The following is a 23,927-nucleotide window of genomic DNA, read 5'->3' as shown; positions in this document are numbered from 1 at the left end:
GGCAACTATTTTCTTTAAATAACCCGTTCTTTCATGGCAACTTACTCTGCACATTACCAACCGTTGCTGTTTTTCTTTAAAAAATAACTTTTAATTAATATTTTAATGTATTACGAAATGTTATGATTTGTGAAAACTGGAAAATCTCCGTAATCTCTGCCTTACCTTCCACACATAAAAGAAGTGCTTTGATATTTTTACATGTCAAAAAACTAACTACAAATAAAGGGTTGATTAGAGAAACAAACAAACCTATAGCTCCTAGATTATGCAGAGCCTCCAAGTTCTGATTTCCCTCTTTTACAAATCTTCTTGTCTTAGATATCTCTGACTTGATTTCCAAAACCTAATGTCTAAGAAGTTAAGCTTCCCTCAAGCACTGGATTAGCTTTGCTCTGAAAAGCATTATTTGCTTGAACAAGTCCCAGGCACTAAACATTAAAGAAGAATTTAGTTTGCTGTTTTGTGGATGCTGCCTTAAATAGTATATGCAAATTTCGGTTTTTGAGATGAGACATAAACAATAAAACCCCTTGTCAAGGCACTTGCATTTTTTTCCACTAGAGGTCTCTCTCGTAACGGCTTTCTTTTTGTTGGGCTCATTAATTATTTTACTCAAAGGATCAATTCTACCTTTGGACTGGAATGCTGCGCTTACCATATTATGCTAGAAGAAGGTATTAAACCTCCCTAGCTTGTTCTTCTCCCTGATGAGCAGATAGTATGGTGGCCACATCAATGATCGTGGTCAGCATTTTATTACACAATGACTGCACTTTAGTAAAGAAGTTTGAACTTCCACCTATACTCCACAAGTCTCCAAATTTGACCACTTAAGACAATATGCTACCATAAATATGTCTTATCAACAAGCACTAAACAGTTGGCCTTTTAATTCCCCCGAGAATATCCAAGATCTGGTGCCAATTTAGATCATGTAATTACGAGCCTTAACCATTTTGCGGCTTCTCTTCCACTTTTGCAAGAAATAAAAACATATTGTTTAATTTGTGTATTAACTTCAAACAAATTCATATTATATCATGGAGTTTTTGTTTTTAACATATGTTTTCTGGGGAAAATACTAATTAGGAGCTTTAGTTTTTACAAAATAAATAAAAAGTCTGCAACCATTAACTAGTATGAAAGACCAGTAAGTTTCAATAATGTTAAACAGAAAGAATCCAAAATGAAAACAAGCACTGAGTACGGACTCTCAAAGAATAATACAAGATTGCGTCCAACAAAGTACTCTAGAATGAAATACAAGGATATCAGTCACACATCCATTTAAATATTCAAAAAAACTCAGACTTCAGATTTCTGAGAAGTAGAAAGACAGGGCTATGCTCCTGACACAAGAAATTCAGTGGGGAAATGTGAAATGTGAAGAAGCAAAGGAGAGCCTAGCAAATCAGTTTTAGTGTTAAACTGAAGCCAGTGTGTGTCTGCATGAACAGGCACAGTGGCTAAGCACAGAGCAATACTCTATAATGAAAAAGGGCGCCAGGAAGTTTGACAAGCTGAAAAATCTACCGTTACCTGGCCGGGGGAACACAGACCTGTCAGGCAACAGTTTTGAGAATCAGAAACTATACTATGAAGGAAGCAGAAAATAGACGATGCATTATTTAGATATTGAAATTTCATTCTGCTACCAAAAGAGTTTATCAGGTACCTTTTCTTCCAACTGTAACTTATTAAGCAGTTAAATACATACTTTCTTTCAACACCACCTCAAACATATCAGTATATTTGTGATTGACGCTAAATCTACACACGCAACTGCTTCAACTACTTTAACTAAATTACTGGTCAATTAATGAAAAAAAATCAATGAAATAAATATGAGATTAACTGGCACATTTTAAAACTTGAGTGACTAGGTTAAACAGATTTTTCACAAAGTTTTGGTCTCTGTGTTATTGACAGCCCCCTCCCCTAAGCACATGCAGGTGATCTGTTTGGCTGCTCAGATGGCTGACATATTAGCATAGTCAGAAAGGAGTCTAAGAGACCAGTTTTCTTTCTTTCTTTCTTTTTTTTCATTTTACAGTTGAAGAGACTGTTCAAAGAGGTTCAATGACTACTCTAGGATACCTATATAACTGCATTATTCTGGTAGTTGAGAAAAAGACCGAATTGTTTAAAAACACACAAGCAAACAAGCAGCATCTTGGTATCATCATAAACGGATAGATTCTAAAAGCTTTGAGAGGTAAGGACATGTGAATAGTATGTACTAAGAAAAACTTATTCTTGAATATTAATTGACTCATTTTGGTGGAATGTAAAATAGATGCTGTCTTTAAGAAAAATAATTATAAAAATAGGCATTCAATGCAGGAGAGTTGTGTGTTTTTGTTTGTTTGTTTGTTTTGTTTTTTATCTATCAGAGGACCCTCTGCCTCTAATGTTTCTGTTACTAACTTAGGGACTATTACTGGTTTCAGATAGTTCTTATTCCTTTTTATTTAACTTGGAATATTCTAATTAATGAGGATAAATTGACCCAATCAGCCGCACCCAATTGGACCAACAAAATTATCCAAAATAGAGCCATGAAGAATGGTTCTGTATAAATGGCCCTTTTTGTCTGCCTGTTTGTTTGTTTTCATCCTTCCAGGCAGTTTGTTGTTGAAATTAGACCATGGACAAACTTGTTTATTTCAACATACAATTCTAAAAAATTAATGGTAAACATAAGTTGTCATTAAAATACAGAAGCTGCAAATCTGTACAAGAGAAATTAGAAGTGAAGGAACAAAGCTAAATTTTTCCTTGAAAAGCATGTGGTATTGCATCTTTATGAGATATTTTTCTACATATCTACCTTAGCAAGGTAAGTTGGTAAAAATTATTGACATAATGATGTTGAACATATGGGAAAAATATAAGAAATTTCCAAACTTTGAAAATTCGCATTATACTATTTTTCTTAGTAACCCTTTAGGTATAAAAAAATAATGTGCTTATTCTACTAGTTATCAGTAGTTGAAGCAGTAACTTTTTGTTATGGGTGGATTTAAAAAGAGATGCATTAGTTTAGATTTCTATGCAGTCTTAATAATCTAAAGGCTTTATTTTTAATATTTTGGAGTAGGGTAAAACAACCTAGATCCCTCAAAAAGCTTTTCTCATTTCTTTTCCCTTTTTATCATTTCTCCCTCTATCTTTTAATCTTAAAAACAAAATCTTTCTCCTTTATTCTCCTGTGACATTTTAGAAAGTTATTTGCTTAACTTTTTTCCTACTTTCATTTTATATCCTGGATGAGTTTCATGAGGTCAATGAAAACTATTTGGAAGACAATGTAAATTCATTTTAGTGGTTTATAAAGGATGTGCTTCTTGATCTGTAGGTACATATAGATTTATTTTTTGTTTTTAGTCCACCATGAAAATGGAAGTCTTCATGTACCCACCTCTGAATATTAAATTATAGATTGTAGTAATTCCTGATCAGAGATTTAAAAAAATGCCAAGAAAATATGGACCAATGATATGTTCTCCCTCCATTGAGAAGATTGGATTTATTGCTTTAGCAATAAGCCAAGCCATCTGGGTGGCCAGCCCGGGTGTGGGTGCAATTTATGAGACAAACCCAGAAATAGGTGTTGTTTTCCTTTTGGAAATTTGCTTTTTTTTTCTGATCATTAAGCTTTTAACAAGTGTTTCCCTTGATGGAGTGATTTACAGGTGGTTGTTAAATTTAAATAGCATGCTATCCTGCCTGTATCAAGACTGCTCACTGATTGGATAATGCAGATATTTGAGCATAGACTTGGGTGAACTTAAGCACAGGAATTGTTGTTTTTAAAAACTCTTTGTCAGTAGCCATCTGTTGCATCATTTCAATTGCTTTGTTTACAACAAATCTATGGCATAAATAAATATGAATATTGAACCAGTACAAATGCCTTGAGCAGTCAGCTTAGTGAATTATACATCAGCTGTCATCGTGAGTTGAAACAGGCCTACATATTGAGTAGCATGTTTGCTGTGCCTAATCAGAACAGCATGTAATCTGTGAGTGCATATAAGGATTTGCCAAGCCAGAATTATTTACAAGTTGCATTTTGTGTCCTGGAAAGTTTCATAAGAAGAAAAAGCTATCTGAAAAAAAACCCCACAAAAACTGGAAAGCAACATGTTGGTTTCAAATACAGAAATAATTTAAATCTTGAATGAAAAAACTGTGAGCATTATACTTAATAGATGTTATCAAACAGCCAAAGTTTCATGGCTCAGTTTTGATGAAAAAAAGTTTCCAGTAAAATTTCTTATTTGTATAATTGTTTATGGTTCCCCGTAACTCTGGTGTCAGAACATCTCTTTTTGTTTACTGGTGGAAATGGGGCATCTCTTTCCCCACTGGGTGCTGGGGGTGGTGTCCTTACAATATCTCGATAAAAACAATTTTCTGAGGCCCCACACAGAAGGATGGGTACCTTTTATTTGCATGGAATTATATCTCTGCATCTCCGAAGTCCCATTTCCCTTAATCCAGTCTTGGAAGAAGTGCAACTGGGGATTCGGTAGAACGAAAAGCAAAGCCTGCGCCCAGAGTTTCTGTTCCATGTTGGGATTCGGTCCAGTTTAGCATTTGGCTCATTGCAGTCTATTAGCCCATTGTGTGGGGTGCACATGGCTGTGGTCCACATGGGTGAATGCCGGGGAGCCAGGAGAGTATGCCTCCTACAACAAGAGTCCCAAGGGAACCACGAGAGCCAGGAGCCAAGAACGTGAACTCGTTTGTTTAGGGCAGTGGTTCTCAACCTTCTGGACCTTTAAATACAGTTCCTCATGTTGTGACCCAACCATAAAATTATTTTCGTTGCTACTTCATAACTGTAATGTTGCTACCGTTATGAATCGTAATGTAAATATCTGATATGCAGGATGGTCTCAGGCGACCCCTGTGAAAGGGTCGTTCGACTGCTAAAGGGTTCGCGACCCACAGGTTGAGAACCGCTGGTTTAGGGGATTAAGCATCTCGAAGTTTGCACCCTTCAGTGGTCAAGCCTACTCTGCCCAATGACCTGTTCTCAGGTGTTACTGACAGCCAAATACCTTCCCTATTTCATCCAGACTTCACTGGACATGCATCTGACCGCCACCCTGTTCAGTCCTTTCCCTCCGCAATCTGTGGGGAATAGACCTGGGGAGTGTTAAACTGCAGCTTCCTGGCAAAGCTGCACAAATTAGATGCCTATACTCTTTGGCCTTCCCTTTACTCCTTTCTTGTTATTAATAGGCCCTAGCTGGTTTGGCTGACTGGATAGAGCGTCAACCTGGGGACTGAAGAGTCCTGGGTTCATTCCGGTCAAGGGCATGTACCATGGCTGCAGGCACATCCCCAGTAGGGGGTGTGCAGGAGGCAGCTGATTGATGCTTCTCTCTCATTGATGTTTCTAACTCTCTATCCCTCTCCCTTCCTCTCTGTAAAAAATTAATAAAATATATTTTTTAAAAAATAACTAAGTTAGTTACAATGGTATCATTGCTCTCTGAGAAAAAAAGAAAAGGAACCCCTTGTAACCTTATAAAGGAGAAATGGGTGAAAGTCTCTATCTCTATCTTCTTAAAACTGCTTCAGGCTGTCTGAGGGGCATAGAGCTGGCCATCCTAAGGTTTGGCTGTTCTCCCTGTTTGAGGGGAAAGAAAAAGGTAAAGGTGTCTTTATGCAGGGAAGAGGGATCATATAAAGTCCAGGTCAGTTTGATGTCCCTGGGTGGTGCCATAGGCAACATCCAAGAGGATGACACGTTGGACAAGCTGGCATCCTTGTATTCTAGAAATGGCATCCTTGACAAGAAGGTTAGAAGGAATAATTCAAAAGTGAGGAGACATATAACAACTGAAGGTCTAGTGCAGTGGTTCTCAACCTTCCTAATGCCATAACCCTTTAATACAGTTCTTCATGTTGTGGTGACCCCCAATTTCATTGTTACAAATTGAACATAATTAAAGCACAATGAATAATCACAAAAACAATATGTAATTATATATGTGTTTTCCGATGGTCTTAGGTGACCCCTGTGAAAGTGTCGCTCAACCCCTAAAGGGGTCGCAACCCACAGGTTGAGAACCACTGGTCTAGTGAGAGATAAAAACCCATGTGATAAAGGGAAAGATTAACTGACAGTGTCCCAGATTAGGCTGGAAGAGTGGCTTCCCTGGAGGCAGGTGAGTCTGAAGTACTTTTGTCCCCCATACTTCATCTAAATTAAGATAAGGAAAATATCTTAAGACTTCCCCTTAGAAGAAAGGGTGGGCCTTTTATAGCTGAATCATTTAGGCAGAAAATGGAAAGCAGTTTCAAGTGAAGCCAATAGACCATCTGACTCACCCATAAGTCCAAACCATTTCAGAAGACGGCTTCTAAGTGAGGCCTACATTGTGTGAACAAGCAATCAGGTAAACAAGGACATAGGCATAGATTCTACGAAAACAAAAACAAACACAACACAAAAATAGTGCACACAGCAAGTCATAAACCAGTTGTGAAGATTTCCAAATGCAAGGCTTCTGCTGGGATGAAAGCAGGCAGTGACAATTGATAGGTTATCTGCAGTTTGAATATTGCTGGTGAGGTTATCAGGTTGAAGTCTGTATGGCACATACAGAAATAGTCTTAAAAACAAAAATTTTAAAACAGTTAACTGTACTGGAGGTCAATACCCACAATTAGGCATTGAAACACAATTTTTCTCCCTAAGATTACTCTCAGGTTCAAAGAGACTGCATGAAGTCCAGTTTTAGTTCATCTTGATTATTTGTATACACACAAGAGTAGCCATTGATCAAACTGATCGCACAAACTTTCTCAAATTTGCTTTCCTGGAATCTCATTCACAAGGAATTTTCAATTGAGCTTTAGTGAGCACTCAGTCCCTCAGGCTGCTGAAGCCAAGGCCATAGATGTGATCAGGCTGTGCCTGGAATACCTGTAGGTTTGTGTTGATTCTTCAAGTTCTCAAGCTGCCCAAGGTGTCTTGAGGCTCCTTTCTCGCCACCTTTCAAGAAAGAAACCTTCATTCCTTATCTGGAAAGATTGCCATGAACCATGTGATGTATTAGGCCGTTTCTGAAAGTGGCTTTTGATTGACTTTGAGAGTCAATCTCAATTCCTGAAGGCTTTCTGGTGATATCCGGAATCCAGGTATGTCTCTCTTAGACATGGCATTCCAGTCAACGTCTTGGTTAATAAGACCACATAGTTTGGAACTTATTGGATTTATGCAAAGAAATGTATTGCCATAACTCATTCATTAAAAACTGCCAAATTATGGAGAGATGAGTTAGGGAGAAAAAGCTAAAAGTGAGAAATTAGTATTCTCTTAATTGGCAAACATATTTTATGACCTTTCGAAACATGGTCTTTTTGATTGGCAAACACACTGACACTTTAAGAAACATACTTCCATGCAGACAGGTATATAGTAAAATCCACTAATTTAGCAAACACAGGTGAACTGGATTAAGCTGATTGGCTTAGATAGCTCTTAGGCTCAGATAAGAAGTACTTATAAGAATCTGCATTCCAACTGATGGTCCAGATAAGATTTGTTGGAGACCAGGAATTTTCATCTTAGAGGCAGACAGTTCCACTTGACAAACCTAGAATAACATTCCAAACCAGAGTGGGCACTCTTGAGGAATGGGATTATATTATTGTTGATTTCAGGGGGGTGGGAGGGGTGGAAATCAAAGCCTCCTGGGGAGGGAGATTGGAGTGTCCCCATGTTTTTCTAGTTTCCTGTCACGTTGCCATTGCCTAGGATTCCCACATGACTGCCACTCCCAGTCTCTGTGTTCAGGGGCTCACTTCTTGCCCCTCCTACACTGGGGCAGGGACCTTCCTGAAATGGCGATATAATTTTGCACAGGTGTGGAGTTTTAGCAGCGTCAGTGTTCATCAGGCACCGTTTCAGTTGGGTTTAACTCCACATGAGACGATTCTGATGGCCTCTGGACTTCACAGGAGGTTTTTATCCTTTATTATGTTGGGTAGACAAAGTCTGGCCTTTTAACTGGCTTCCAATAGCAGGGCTAGTAACCTGTTGCTGTCTCATATTTTTCTAAAAGTCTCAGTTCCATAAGAAGCTTGGTAGCATTCGCTATTAACTTGACTAGATAGAATTTAATACCCCGGGTTCTGGGTTTAGATTCTCTTTCCAGTCAATTTCCAAGATCAGGTAGCAAAAACCTTTTATTTCTCTGAGAAACGATACATTTGAAGAGGCCCTCGCAGCCCCGGATTCATCCAGAAGGTTGTCCAGAAGGTCGTTTGGCTGCCCGGTCTAATTAGCATATTACACTTTTATTATTATAGATATAAGTTAAAACATAATAATTGCGTTTGCAGAAGAAACAGTATTACTAACGAGCATAGGTTAAGCAGACTTGCAGCAGTTTAGTCCCATTGCCTTAGAACTTATGTTCCAAGCCAGAAGGCCACTAGGGGGCGGGGCTTCTGCCCATTTGAAAGATGGCTGCCACATTGGCTTCAATGACAACGTCCGCCCTCAAGCAAAAATGGCTGCCAAGCTGAATGACAAGGTTGTGGTTCCTGCCCCATAGTGAGGAGCAGAGAGGGCAGGGCCATTGCAGCTAGTACAATTGGCTTGCCAGGGGCGGGGTTCTGGCAGCAGTTTTTTTTTTTTCTGCTTGCCAAGAAAAATCATCTCAGGTGCAGTATCTACTAAGCGCCTGCCCCTGGCTACCCAGCATACAGCCAGGAGGTGGAGGTTGCTTTGGCTGGGGGAACTCCCAAGTGGCGGGTTCAGAAGGCAGAACTCGGCCTGAGCATGGCAGCAGCTTTCGCCAGCTTCAGCCCCTAATTGAAGTCTGCCAAGACTGGCGCGCTCGGGGGCCTGGCTGCAGAGGAAGGTTGGGCGCACTTGAACCAGTGCCAGAGGCAGTGCTCTGAGATCTGCAGCTGGACCAGACCAGAGATATAAGTGAGTGATAACCCCCCAGTTTAGGGAGGAGAGGTGCCATCTCACCGCAATCCAGTTCAGGTTTCCTTCCTTCCCAGATGCCCGCGGGAGTAGCCTCAGGCACACGGGGTCAGCTCCTATTTCTGTTTTGCCCGGCCTCTGAGTGCTGGTTTGGTGGCTGTGAGTGGAGAGCCCAGTGTTGGCTTCCACACTTGAATCCTCTTGTCCTCACGTCCCATGTGGTTTGCTGTCCTGTTGCCTGTGGGAGTGGGATTTCCCTTCCCCACTGGGTGCTGGCGGTGGTGTCCTCACCAAATCTTGAGAAAAGAATTTTCTGAGGCCCGCACAGGAGGACCAGTGGATATTTGTTTTCACGGCATTCCATCTCTGCGTTTCCCAAGTCCCATTTCCCTTAACCCAGTTTTAGAAGTGCAGCTGGGGGTTCAGTAGAGCTAAATCCTGTTGGAATTGGGTGCAGTTTAGCATTGGGCTGGTTGCAGGCCTCATTGTGTGGGGCCCACAAGGCACTGGGCTATGGGGTCTACACATGGCATGCCTATACTATTTGGCTTTTTCTTTGTTTTTTTTGGTGTTTTTTTTTCCCTTGTTATTAATAACTAGGTTAATTACAATGGTATCATTATTGGTTAGTCTTCTCTATTCCAGGTCTCAACCCAAAATGCCAACTTATCCATGTAAGAGAGAATGCCTATGGTGTGTGTATTTCATGTAAGTTGAGATAAACCATATTTACTAAAGAAACCAACATGTGTAATGTCAAGCAGGGCATAGATGGAGTCTTGAAAGAGAAGGAAGGAGCAATTCAAGTCTCAGAAGAGCCTGGAGTGAGAAAAATGTATTTTCAAAGACTCCATTATCCTCTCTGTACCCTTCTTTCAACCTCAGATCCCAAGCATTCAGATCCTAGGCAGTCTCTCCATTTTCATGTAATTTTCCCCATCTTGCTCACTCTTTCCACCCTGTTCTCAAAGCATTTTAATAGTCATTAAACTGTTAAATAAAATGGGGCAAAGATTATAATTGACACTTTAGAAAAATTGTACCTATCTCATATCTCTAAATTTACATCACATATTATTTACTTAAACATTAACTGGCTTTAACGTCACTTTGCATACCTTTTCTTCAAATAAATACAGTATAAGAAGCTAGATCTCTATTTGAGTAACTTGATTCTATGTTTCTTAATAATAATGATCAGTAGTATGCTATTTTTAAAATGCAACTTTGAAAGAAATGGCTAATAAATGATAAAGTGCTAATACTTTCATAATTAGAGTTAAAGTAACTTTTTATTCTATTAATGTTGATACCAAAATATTGTAGTATGTTTTGAGTGTCTCTTCCTCTTAGAAGATTCCACTTGTGATAGATTTGCTAGCCAGTTATTTCTCTTATGTTTCACCTCTTGTGACAAACTATACATGCAGGAGACACAACTATCTAAAAGAAATAGGAATGAGGGCATTTTGTTATAAAATAGATTATTGGTTCTTTATTGTATACACATAGGGTTTTCTTTTAAGAATAACAGCATAACTAAAAGTCTTTCTTTTGAAAAGCTTTTCCCTATTTTAAAAGTCCCACATTACTTAATTGCCATCACCTAAAATGTCAGTAAATAGCTCTATGTGAACTTCTTTACTTTCTGATATTTCAGTTTGTTAAAACCTAATATATTTTCTTAAATTAATGCTACAAAATCCCTATAAAAGATAATTATTATAACATTTTATAATTAGAACTTAGCTTAAAACATGATATTGACTAAACTTTTGGCCACAGGAATATGACTCCAAAGATTTTTATGTAACTTTTAAAGAAAAAATTAAAATCTGTACTTGTAGGGGAAAAAAGTAGAAATAGATCTCTTTCCTTCACAGAAGGAAATTAGTTTATAGAAGTGTGAGGAGTAATATTGGATAATGATGCTCTTTGTAGGAAATTACTATCTAAGAGATTGCTATCTGCATGATATTTTATAATTTTAGTAAAAAACAAGTCTAGATAATTAGAAATTTTAAGATGTTAATCATGGTTAGAAAAATAAGCTGAATTTGAGAATGATTTTGATTTGTGTTTGTTTTTATCTAAACATATACTATATATATATAATACTATTATAGTAAAAATGGATGAATGTGCATCAAGAGCTCCTTATTTTTTGGCCATTAAAAGTGGTTGAGATTATTTTTTTAATAATTAGGGAAATATTTAAAAATATAAATGTAGAGTTATAAATATACATTTTTATGACTCAGTGTGTTTGTTCAATAGAGAGGCTAGTATATCAATTCTTGATTTCAAGTATTCCTAATAATCCATAGCTTTCCCTATAATACTAAGTACTGATGCTAGGAAACACAGAGATAAATTTATTTTGAAAATAAATATTTGTTTTCCAGAAAATATGTGAGGATATCTATGAATCCAGAAATTTTGTAACATATTTAAAGATGTAGGAACTTAAAAACATATAAATGTTCTCAAGGAAATGAAATTTCTAATATATACTTTCCATTGAAATAAATAAGAGTAAGTGAAAAATGATTATTATAAGATTAATTATGCCATGTGGAGATGTACATATTTTCGTCACAATGTGTCCCACAAGCTTTTATTAATGGTCATTGAGATTGTGAATCAGATCTACTTAGCCCTTCTTAACCACGTTAAAACTCTGAGGCTTTTCAGTACTCAGTGAGATTTGGTATTATGAAAATAAGAGAATTATTTTGAATGCTATGTAGGAAAAAAGTTTCTCATAATAGGGCAAACAATGAATTTTTTTGGCTTTGTTTTAACTAGAGGCCTGGTGCATGAAATTTGTGGAAATGGCGGGGGGGTCCACTCAGCCCAGCCTGCACACTCTCCAATCCAGGACATCCCTCTCACAATCCTGGACCGCTGGCTCATAATTGCTCATCTGCCTGCCTGCCTGGTTGCCCCTAACTGCCCCCCTCTGCTGGCCTGGTCACCCCTAACTGCCCCCCCTGCCAGCCTGGTCACCCCCTGCTGGCCTGCTCACCCCCAACTGCCCACAATGCTTGCCCCTCATGGCCCCCCCGCCAGCCTGATTACCCCATGCAGCCTGCTGTTCAGTCTTTTGGTCGTCCCTCACTAACCCCCCTGCCAGCCTGGTCGTAGGCAGCCATCTTGTGAGGGCATGAGGGATAATTTGATTATTGCATCTTTATTATATAGGATGTGCCTTTAAGTATGGAAGTATGACAGCAGTGCTCCTTTGCACTGTGTGGAGTGAAGAGAGCTTTGGCATGCTGTTCCTCCTGACTATACAGACTCATCTACAGTTGGAAAAGCTTTACATCCTCACTCAAATAAACAATGATTCTCAAAATAATCCTGGTCATGTGAATATATAATGAATCCCATTTTATAATCATGGAAATGAGGACTCAGAGAAATGAAATGGCTTTTCCAAGGCCAATTTGGTATTAAAAAAGTAGAACTAGGTCAGATGGAAAAAGTAAAAATCTACATGATTTCATTTATATGTGGGAAATAAAAAAGGACAAACAAGACAAACAAACCATACAGAAACTCATAGACACAGACAAGAGTATGGTGATTACCAGAGGGAATTGGGGCGGGGGTGGGACATTGTAAAGGGTGAATGAAGTTAAATATATGGTGTCAGAAGGAGATTTGTCTTTGAGTGGTGAGCACACAGTGCAGTACACAGATGATGTATTCTAGAATTGTACCCTTGAAATGCATATAATTTTATTAAGTAATGTCCCTGCAATAAATTTAATAAAAATATTACATATACATTTTAGCCCTCGTAATGGTCTATACAGCGATGAGAAGACATGGTGCTGGTCTTAATAGTTAGCATTTCTTACAGATGATGATGATGATGATGATGATGATGATGATTGGTCCCCATACTTATTTCTTTTGAAACACACCACATTGGGACAGAGAGGCTAAGGGTTCTCTTTGAAGGTGCAGGGTTAGTTGAACCCCCATTTTCTAAAAAAAATATAAAACTAATATTAGACATTTGAAAATCTTGAATCAGTACTCTTTTCTGTAATCAATATTGCCTCTTACACCAGAAGTTATATTTGACTTGCCTACCATAGCCTTTATTTAAATATACATACATTAAAATTAAGTAATTAAAAATAATTGAACTTTGTGCTTTTGGGGAAAGAGGGATATGGAATGTGCTGGTGCCTGGCAGTAAGTAGGAGGAGCTGGAAGACACTCTCTCAGGAATGACAGAGAGGACTTACAAAATTTGTCACAGAAAAATATCACTAGGTTCAGATACTATCTATACCACTTCTAGTCCAGAATTCACTCATAGAAAACAAATATTGAAGGAGAAAAATAAAACCATCTGCCTAAATGCCTACGAAAATGGCTATATTACTCTAAAGAAATACACATTTGATTCCTTCAGAGAGATGCTGTTCAAAGTTTGTAAAATACACATTAGTTAATAATTCAACCATGTCGATAGCTGCCTTATTTCAAATGCTTATTTAGAAATATTCATTAAGACATTTGAAATTTCAAAAGTGATGATGAATCTAGTATAATGTTAAAATATTTTTCAGAACTTTAAATGAACGCTAAAAGCTAAAAAATGCTAAAACTCAAAAATACAAAAATGTATCTTAGTTTTCAGAATTGTTTTTAGAGATCTCTAATTTTTATTACATTATTTTTTCTTGTAAAAAATGTGATGAGATTTTTGTTTCCATGCTCACACAAGTCTGTTCATACATATTTATTATTGAAATGCCAGAAACACACCCCTTTCTAAGAATGCTGCTTTAGCATTTAATAATTGAAATGAAAACTGCTTTATTTTTTATGTCAGAGTGTTTTAAACAGATCCCTCTATCACTAAAAACTGAAGCAGCATTGCAGTCATTTTCTCATAAGCAGTTTACTTCATATATGACTCCTGAAAAATATTTCCGGTTTTTAAGAACTGGAGAAGACTTCACTTCCTTTTTTCCTCAGTCAGCACCCCAGGGATTCCAAGCTAAGTTTTCAAAATGTTGCAGAACATGCATTGCAGAAAGCACACAACCTTCCATTTCATTCGTACAGTGTTCTAAAGGAGAACATGCACATCCTGCCTTTGCCAATAATCAGAGATCAATGAAGCTATCACCCAGTACTAAATTAATATTTTGAAAAGTACCATGCTTCACTTTCACCCCACTTACTCTCTTTTTTGAGTAACCTAATTTTCCTTTATGTATGAAGAGAGATTCTGGTTTTTCATCAGCCAATGTCCTTTTTCTTAAAAATAGAGTCCATAATTGGGCAAACACATATATCAACTTAAATATTTCCCCAAGAGTTACTACACCAGCTCTTGGTTTCACTGGTTTTTTTAATTGTGTTTTTAGACTTTATTTTGTTTATTTATGCTCTGATCTTTATTATTTCCTGCCTTCTATTTACTTTGGGCTTTGTCTATTGTCCTTTTTCTAGTTCCATTTGGTGTAAGGTTAGATTATTCCTTTTTTTGAAGTAGGTTTATAATGCTATGAATTTTCCTTTTAGAACTGCTTTTGCTATGCCAATAGATTTTGTGCTATTGTGTTTTCATTTTCTTTTGTCTCAAGGTATCTTTCAATTTATTTAATTATCTCATTATTAATCCATTAAATGTTTAGTGGTATGTTCTCTAACCTCCATGTGTGTTTGGGTTTTTCAGGGTTTTTTTTTTCTTCTTGTAATTGATTTCTAGTTTCATTCCATTATGGTCTGAGAAGACATTTGATATGATTTCAATCTTCTTAAATTTATTGAGACTCGTTTTGTGTCCTAACATGTGGTTCATCCTAGAAAAGGTTCCACGCAGTGTGAAAATAATGTGTCTCCTGCTGCTTTGGAATGAAAAGCTCTAAAAATATCAATTAAATTCATCTGATCTAGTGTGTCATTCAAGGCCACTGTTTTTTTTTTTTTTTTTATTGATTTTCAGTCTGGAAGATCTATTCATTGATATCCATGGAGTGTTAAATTTTCCTACTATGACTTTATTACCGTTGATCTCTCCCTTTATGAGCCTTAAGATTTGCGTTATATATTTGTGTGCTCCTATGTAGGGTGCATAAATATTTACAAAGATTATATCCTCTTATCAGATTGATCCCATTAGTATTATGTTGTGTCCTTTTTTTCTTTCTTATTATGGAATTTTTAAAGTCTATTTTCTCTGATACAAGTATTGTTATACCAGCTTTTTTTTTTTTCATTTCCATTTGCACTATATATATACTTTTAGTTAGTGTGTGTTTTTCAATCTGAGGTGGGTCTCTTATAGACAGCATGTATATCTTGTTTTCTTATCAAGAACACTACCCTATGTCTTTTGATTGGAACATTTAATCTATTTTCATTTGAAGTGAGTATGATAGGTATGTATTTAATAACATTTTATCTTTATAACTATATTCTTCTTTTATTTTTCTCCTTTTTTTGGAAAGATTTATCTTTATTGTTGAAAGTATTACAGATGTGTCTCCTTTTTCCTCCCATTGACACCCTCCACCCCACACCTGCCACCCCCGCTTGGCCTCCACACTATTGTCTGTATCCATGGGTTATGAATAAATGCATATAAGTTATTGGGTTAATCTTTTCCCACCCTTCCCCTTTCCCTCTGAGATTCATCAGTTTGTCCCATGTTTCCATGTCTCTGGGTCTATTTTGTTTATCAGTTTATTTTGTTGATTAGATTCCACATATCAATGAGATCATGTGAATTTATCCAAGGTTTAAAGAAGGACTACACCTATACTTCTCAAACTATTCCAAAAATACAAGAGGAGGGAAGATCCTAAGCTCATTTTATAAAGCCAACATTATTCTGATTTCAAAACTAGATAAAGACACTACAAAGAAATAACATTATAGGCCTATATCCCTGATAAACATAGATATAAAAATCCTCAACCAAATATTAGCAAACTGAATTCAACAATACATTAAAAAGACTATCACCACGGTTAAGTGGGATTTGTTTTGGGGATGCAAGGTTGATATACACAAAGCAATTAGTGTGATACACCACATAAAAAAATGAAGGATAAAATTTATATTATCATATCACTAGATTCAGAAAAGCATTTGACAAAATTCAACACCCATTTATGATTAAAGCTCTCAGCAAAGTAGAAATAGGGGGAACATACCTCAATATAATATAAGCCATTATATATATATATATATATTATTTCAGAGAGAAAGGGAGAGGGAGAGAGAAATAGAAACATCAATGATGAAAAAATCATTGATCGACTGCCTCCTGCACATTACCCACTAGAGATCCAGTACACAATCCGGCATGACCGAGAATCAAACTATGACCTCCTGGTTCATAGGTTGAGCTCGCTGACTGGGCTAACATAAGCTGTTTTGACAAACTCACAACCAACATCATACTCACTGTGGAAAATTTTAAAATGTTTCCCTTAAAATTAGAAACAAGACAGGATGTCCATTTTCACCACTCTTACTTAACATAGCACTGGAAGTCCTAGACACAGCAACCAGAAAAGAAAAATAAATACATAATATACAAATTGGAAAGAAATATTTAAAACCATCATTATTTTCAAGTGACATGATACTTTATATAGAGAACTGTAGAGATTCAATGAAGCATAATACTAGAACTGAAAATGAATTCAGTAGCAAGATGTAAATAAATATTCAAAAATTTGCTGCATTTTTTGGACCAAAAAAAGAACCATCAGAAAGTGACACTAAGAAAACAATTCCATTTACAATTGGATTAAAAATATACCTAGGAATAAATTTAACCAAGATAGTAAAAGACTCAGAGAAATTTGAGATATTAAAGAAACAAATAAAAAAGAATAGAAATAAATGGAAGCAAATATGGTGCTCATTGGTAGGAAGAATTAGCGTCATTGAAATGTCTATACTACCCGAAGCAATTTAGAAATTCAACACAACTCCTATCAAAACACAAATGCTATTGTATTTTTCATACAAAAATAATACAAATAATCCAAAAATTTGTTACCCTGAAGAGTGACAACAATCTTTACAAAGAAGAATAAAGTGTGAGGTATCACACTCCCTGGTAACACACTATACTACAAAACTATACTGTTCAAAACAGGATGGCACTTGCATAAAAGTCAACACATAGATCAATGAAACAAAAAAAGAAAGCCAAGAAATAAACCCACAGCTATATGTTCAATTAATCTATGTAAATAGGGTAAGGGCAATCTAATCAATAAATGGTGTTGGGAACATTGGGTAGATACATGCAAGCAAATTGAATCAAACCACTTTTTTATATCATATTTAAGAGTAAACTCAAACTGGATTGAAAACTTTAATATAAGACTCAAACCCATAAAATTTGGGGGACTGGATAAAAAGGAAAGGGATTAAGAAGTACAAATTGGTAGTTAGAAAATAGTCATGGGGATGTAAAATACAGCATAAGGATTATAGTCAGCGATATTGCAATAACTATGTATGGTGCTAGGTGGTACTAGAAATATTGGGAGGAGCACTTTGTAAAGTATATGACTGTCTAACCACTACACTGTACACCTGAAACTAATACAAAATTATTTTGAATGGAAACTGAAAATTAAAGTTAAAAAATAATATTTAAAAAAAAATAAGCGAGTACACTCACTAATCAGTACACACACTTCCTCTTCCATATAGGAGAGACCCAACATAGTCAACCTGTCCTAATTGCTGCTGGGCCATCCCGATAATCATTCCGTAGTTTGATGAGTCCTACAACCAGCAACAGAGACTCATGATTTCCTTTGATGATGGTGATGATTTAAGTAACTATTTGCCACTATGTGTCTACCACTGAAGGCTAACAAGAACATTGCTGCATTTAAATGCAACTAGTTCAGAGACCAATCTCTTATTACCATTTTCTGAGAGTGTTCACTGAACGAGTGAGTGATGCATTCATCACAGTATAGTGTGGACGATGGAATAGCATTCTAGGTAGTTAAATTTGTGCACTTGGCGGGGAGATGAGGTCCCTCAGCCCATCCTGTGCCCTCTCACAGTCTAGGCCCGCTCCCAGGTGGCAGAGGGCAGGCCCAATCCCTAGGTGCAGCCCCTGGTCGGGCTCAGAGCAGGGCCGATTGGGGAGTTGGGGCGCTGCCCCCTGTCATGCACACAGCAGGGCGGATCAGGAGGTTGCGATGCCACCACTAGTCACGCTCAGGGTACAGCCACTTAGGGGGTTGGGGCACCGCCCCCTGTCACACTCAAGGCCGGGTCGATAGGGAAGTTGCGACGCCACCCCCTGTCACGCACAGAGCAGGGCCGATCAGGGGGTTGGGGCGTTGCCCCCTGTCATGCACAGAGCAGGGCCCATCAGGGGGGTTGGGGCTACGTACCCTGTCACACACAGAGCAGGGTTGATCAGGGGGTTGAGAAGCTCCTCCCTGTCACTCACAGAGTAGGGCCAATAGGGGAGTTGGAGAATCGCCCCTTGTCACACACAGAGCAGGGCGGATCAGGGGGTTGGGGCACTGCCCCCTGTCATGCACAGAGCAGGGCCCATAAGGGGGGTTGGGACTCCGTACCCTGTCACACACAGAGAAGGGTCGATCAGGGGGTTGAGGAGATCCCCCCTGTCACAAGGCAGGGCCCATGCAGCCTCAGGTCCCTGTTGATTGCTCATTAAGGCTCCTTACGGAACCTGGCCTCTGTTGTGGGGGCCACCATCTTGTTACAGCGTGACAATCATTTTGCATATTCCCTCTTTATTAGATAGGATTTTTGAAAGAAGGGAGATAAATCAGCTGGATGTCTGCCCACAAACACAGCTTCTCCTTTTGGGGCCCCACATTACTTTCTCAGTTGTTCTTAGATTTCTGCGTTGAGATATTCAGCTGGAGGGCTGGTAAAAGCAAATGTATGCTAGCAGTATATAAACCTCGCTTCCTGCCTTAGCTGCTTTGGCTCAGTGGATAGAGTGTCAGCCTGCAGACTGAAGGGTCCCAGGTTGATTCCGGTCAAGGGCGCATGCCCAAGTTGTGGGCTCGATCCCCAGGAGGGGGAGTGTTGGAGGCAACTGTTCAATGATTCTCTCTCATCATTAATGTTTATATCTCTCTCTCCCTCTCCTTTCTTCTCTGAAATCATTAAATATATATTAAAAAACATACAAACAAACAAACAAAAACCCCACTAACAAACAAAAATACGTCACTTCCTGAAAGAAATAAAGGGCAGGTTCAACTATAGAACTTTCCAGAAGAGGAAGTAGTTCTTTGTGCAATTTCTTCTTTGTTTGATGAAGCTGTTGCATCACTGGGCATCTCGTATTTTGTTTGCTACGTCGGGTAAACCAAGCCATTGGATACACAGTGGAATTCTTTGTGTATCACTAAGAAGCCAAGATAGCTGATGGCACTGTTGACTCTACAGGGCCATATTTAAAGGCATCATTCCAAGTCAGATTGCCAGAATGTAAATCTTGTTTTCTTCACTTATTATTTGACCTTGGATACATTGCTGAAGCTTTCTGAATCATATTTTACTTACCTATGATGTTGATAACCAGGAGCAGTAAGTGTGGTAATTCATGTTAAGCACATGGTAAACTCTCTATAAAATTAAGTATTGTTATTGTTATTATTATTATTACTAGAGGCCTGGTGCATGAAATTTGTGCACTAGGGAGGGGGGCAGTCCCTCAGCCAGGCCCATATCCTCTTGACGTCTGGGAGACCCTCGGGCAATGTCCAACTGATGGCTTAAACCATTAGTTGGATATCCTTAGTGCTGCCGCGGAGGTGGGAGAGACTTCCACTACCGCTGCTGCGCTCACCAGCCATGAGCCCAGCTTCTGGCTGAGCGGCACTCCCCCTGTGGGAGTGCACTGACCACCAGGGAACAGTTCCTGAGTTGAGTGTCAGCGCCCTGGTGGTCCATGTGCATCATAGTGACTGGTCATTCCACCATTTGGTCAATTTGCATATTAACCTTGCATATTATATAGGATTTCTGTTGGGAAAGCAAGGAAATGCTGGCCTTACTTGTAATACCTGATTAGAAATGCTCTTCATCTGAAACAATAAAATTGATCCCAAATCCTTCCAATTGAAAAGGTGTCAGGGGTCTACCAGCCCATTCTCTGATTACTTCCTGAGAGTCTGAGCCCCTTAAACCCAGAGGTGGGTTTGGAGCTGGCCTTGGTGGCTTGTCATTTCTACTGCACTAAATCCAGCATAAATCCGTGGCTACTTCTTACAATGAAAAGAGTAACCCTTCCCTGTTCCTTTAAGTGATACAGATTAGTGTTTATTTTTATATTCCTTTGGTCATTTCAGGAGACATGTAACAGGATAAAAATTAGACCACCGGACTCAAGTCATCAGCTTTCTCAGAATTCCAGAGCAGAAGCAGAACCTTCATTTTGTTTTAATCACTTTATAATGTTGATATTTAATAACTAATATGATACTTAAATTTTAGAGAGACAATAGTACAGATCTTTTAATATGAGCTTCATTTACTGGCTTGTGACTGCTGTTTATAAATTTTAGCTGGAACCTTCTTACTAGCTCTCTATATGTTAATGTATAAAATTCCCTCTTCCTGAGGTTAATGTAATACAGATCTAATCCCTATGCAATGATTCTAGCCTAGGTTTTTTTCCCCAGTTCTCTGTAGTTATTTTTATGCAATTTTCAAGCAGAGATGATCTTTCCTATATGCACTAATAATATTTGCATGTTTAAATGGAATACAGATTGAAAGTTGAGCTAAAAGGTTATGAGGTCAAAGAAACATAGAGATTAGCTATTTAACTGTCACATGTTGAAAATAGCAGTATCAGAGTTTTGCAAATTTTATGCTCTCATTGGAGATATAGAGCCTGATAGAGGGAGGATTTCCTTATAAAAGAACAACTGTGTTCCTCAATAGCTGTAAGTAGCCCATCCTATCTAATAATAGACAAACATGATAATTAACCGTACCTCTGACATGCTTCCCATTGGCTAATCAGGGCGATATGCAAATTAACTGCCAACCAAGATGGCAGCCGGCAGCCAGGCAGCTGAAGCAAACAGGAGGCTTGCTTGCTCCAGTGATGGAGGCAGCCAAGGTTCCCCGCCTGCCACTGCTGGCCTCTGAGCTGCACTCTAAGAAACAATGTTGCAATTACAGAAGTTAAACAAACCCCAGAAACCTGCTTTCAGCCAGCCAGGCCTCAGAGTTGGAGCTGCAACAGTGTTTCAATTATAGAAGCCAAACAAACCCAGATACCTGCTTTCAGCAGCCGAGGTCTCAGAGCTGGAGCCAAGCCTCAGAGCTAAAGCTGGCTCTCAGTTCCAGTGACAGCCATAGAAGGTAAATAAATCCCAGAATAAAAAAAGAAAAGAAAAAAAGGAGAGGTTGGGAACTTCAGTCACCCGCCAGCCTGAAAACAGCCCTCAGCCTCTCACCCAGACTGGCCAGGCACCCCAGTGGGGACCCCCACCCTGAAGGGGGTGCGACCAGATGCAAACAGCCATTAGCCCCTCACCCAGGCTGGCCAAGCACCCCAGTGGGGACCCCCACCCTGATCCGGGACACCCTTCAGGGCAAACCAGCCGGCCCCCACCCATGCACCAGGCCTCTATCCTATATAGTAACAGGGTAATATGCAAACTGTCCCTAACAGCAGAAGGACTGGGAATGACTGGTCACTATGACACACACTGACCACCAGGGGACAGACGCTCAATGCAGGAGCTGTCCTCTGGTGGTCAGGGCGCTCTCACATGGGAGAAGCTCTGCTCAGCCACAAGCCAGGCTGATGGCTGCCAGTACAGGGGTGGTGGTGAGAGCCTCTCCTGCCTCCTCAGCAGCACTAAGGATGTCTGACTGCAGTTTAGGCCTGCTCCCCGCTGGCAAGTGGACATCCCCTGAGGGCTGCCGGGCTGCCAGAGGGATGTCTGATTGCCATCTTAGGCCCAATCCCCTGGGGAGAGGGCCTAAGCCAGCAGGTGGTCATCCCCTGAGGGGTCCCAGACTGCGAGAGGGCACAGGCTGGGCTGAGGGACCCAAATTTTTGTGCACTGGGCCTCTAGTATGGAGATAAGTGGCTATTAAGAAAAACATATATCTGAATAATTCCAAGCAATCAAGTTCAAAACATTGTATGAAAAGGGATCGACATAATAAGTGATTATATTTCAAATGATCAGTGATAGAAAAACAAATGTAAAATCATAATTAGTAAAGCTGATTTTCTAAGGGAGGAAGTCACTATTTGCAGAAAAACTAAATCTGAAAAGATTATTTTAAATGTGCTGTGCACAACTCTCGATTAATTAAAATATTCATGAGATGAACAGAATCAAGGCAAAGTATGAAAGCAAAAAGCAAGCGAACTGAAAAATGTCCTAACTTTTCTCTGGTTCTCTAGATCCGTCCCTTCAGAAAATGATGTTTTCATGAAAGAGCCGCCTGTAGACCTCCCATGAGCTTGCACAGGTCTTCTTGCCTTTTCACATTAGAATAAGGTTCTTGGTGTAATGGCTGACACTTTGTGCTCTGCTGTATGAAGTAAGATCTTTTGTAGGGATGATGAATAACTCAGTCAGTGTCTCATAGAAAGTTCCCTACAGTATATCTCAAGTGGTAGAGGTTTATACTGTGCTATTGGGCATTTTGATATATAATGTTTCTGTCTTGGTTACCTGAAAATAAAATATATTTATAATTTACGATTAGAAAATGTAGCAGCTACTACATTCGGCCTCTAAATTTGGGGAACATTGGTTTACCAATATATATATATGTGTTAAATGAGAGGTCAGTAAACTTTTTCTTTAAGTGGCCAGATAATAAGTATTTTAGGGTTTGCAGGCCTTGCTTAGTTCTGCCATTGTAGGAGAATGCAGCCATGAACAGAACATAAATGAATGGGCATGGCTGAGTATTCCAATAAAAGTGCATTTACAAAAACAGGTAGCAAGCCTGGGCCTTAGTTTGCCAACCCCTGTACTAGATAAAGCCATTTTTTTTTGTAATAAAGTAATAACTTACTCTTTTTTCTTTTGTATTAAAATCTTAAGTAAGGGTATATTATTTTATGTCTCACTTTTCTGAAGTAAGTATATGATATATAATTCCTGTGTGTGTGTTGCATATATGTATGAACTATATATTATATTTAAATTTTAAAAATGAATTTTTAGAATAAAAAGAAATATTTTACTTTCTAATATCATAACTACTTTATTTCAAGGAACTCATTTCTGTATTTCTTTTAGTATATAAATAAACAGCACAAAGAGAAAAGTAAAAATTCTTCCTTTTTACCTTAAAAGAAGTGGCCTAGAATAAATATAGTAACTCATCCTGAAAACAGACCTAATATGAAAAGAAACCAAAGTTATGAATTAGAGCTGCTGTGAACAGATACCATCCAAAGTTGCCTAAGCAATGTACCAGTTAAAGCACTCAGAAATACAGGCGAAAGAGTAATGAAGAATACATAACTTTTTAAAGTGGAGGTAGTCCAGTTCCATACATCTGACATGTGAATAAATTCCATTTGAAACCCACAATTGGAGTATAGTATGTTAAAGAACAAAATAGGCAGCTTCAGGCTGTTATTCATAATTTTTCTAATTACTTCTTTTAATGGAATAGAGCTCTGTGATACTGAAAGAAAAGAAAAGAAAAAAAGAAGCCCTCATTGATGAGCTCTGCATTAGCAAGTAGTACCTGCCATCTGAATAAAGCACAGTACAATGGCTTTGATATTGTCAATGATGCATCTAAAATCAATGTAGCTCTAAGAATAGGCAAGGTCTTTTCTTCATTTCACACCACTGTACTTACCATGGTTTTTTTCCTGGGTTATTCCTAGTTATTAATAGTAAAAGAACTTATCTTAGAAAAAAGTGACAATGAAGGAGAAAATTCTGAAAATTTTATTATT

The sequence above is a fragment of the Myotis yumanensis genome, unplaced genomic scaffold (genome assembly GCF_028538775.1).
Source record: "Myotis yumanensis isolate MYYU_CA2020_CCGP unplaced genomic scaffold, mMyoYum1.0.hap1 SCAF_9, whole genome shotgun sequence".
Classification (NCBI taxonomy): Eukaryota; Metazoa; Chordata; class Mammalia; order Chiroptera; family Vespertilionidae; genus Myotis; species Myotis yumanensis.
Note: the sequence above shows the minus strand (reverse complement) of the source record.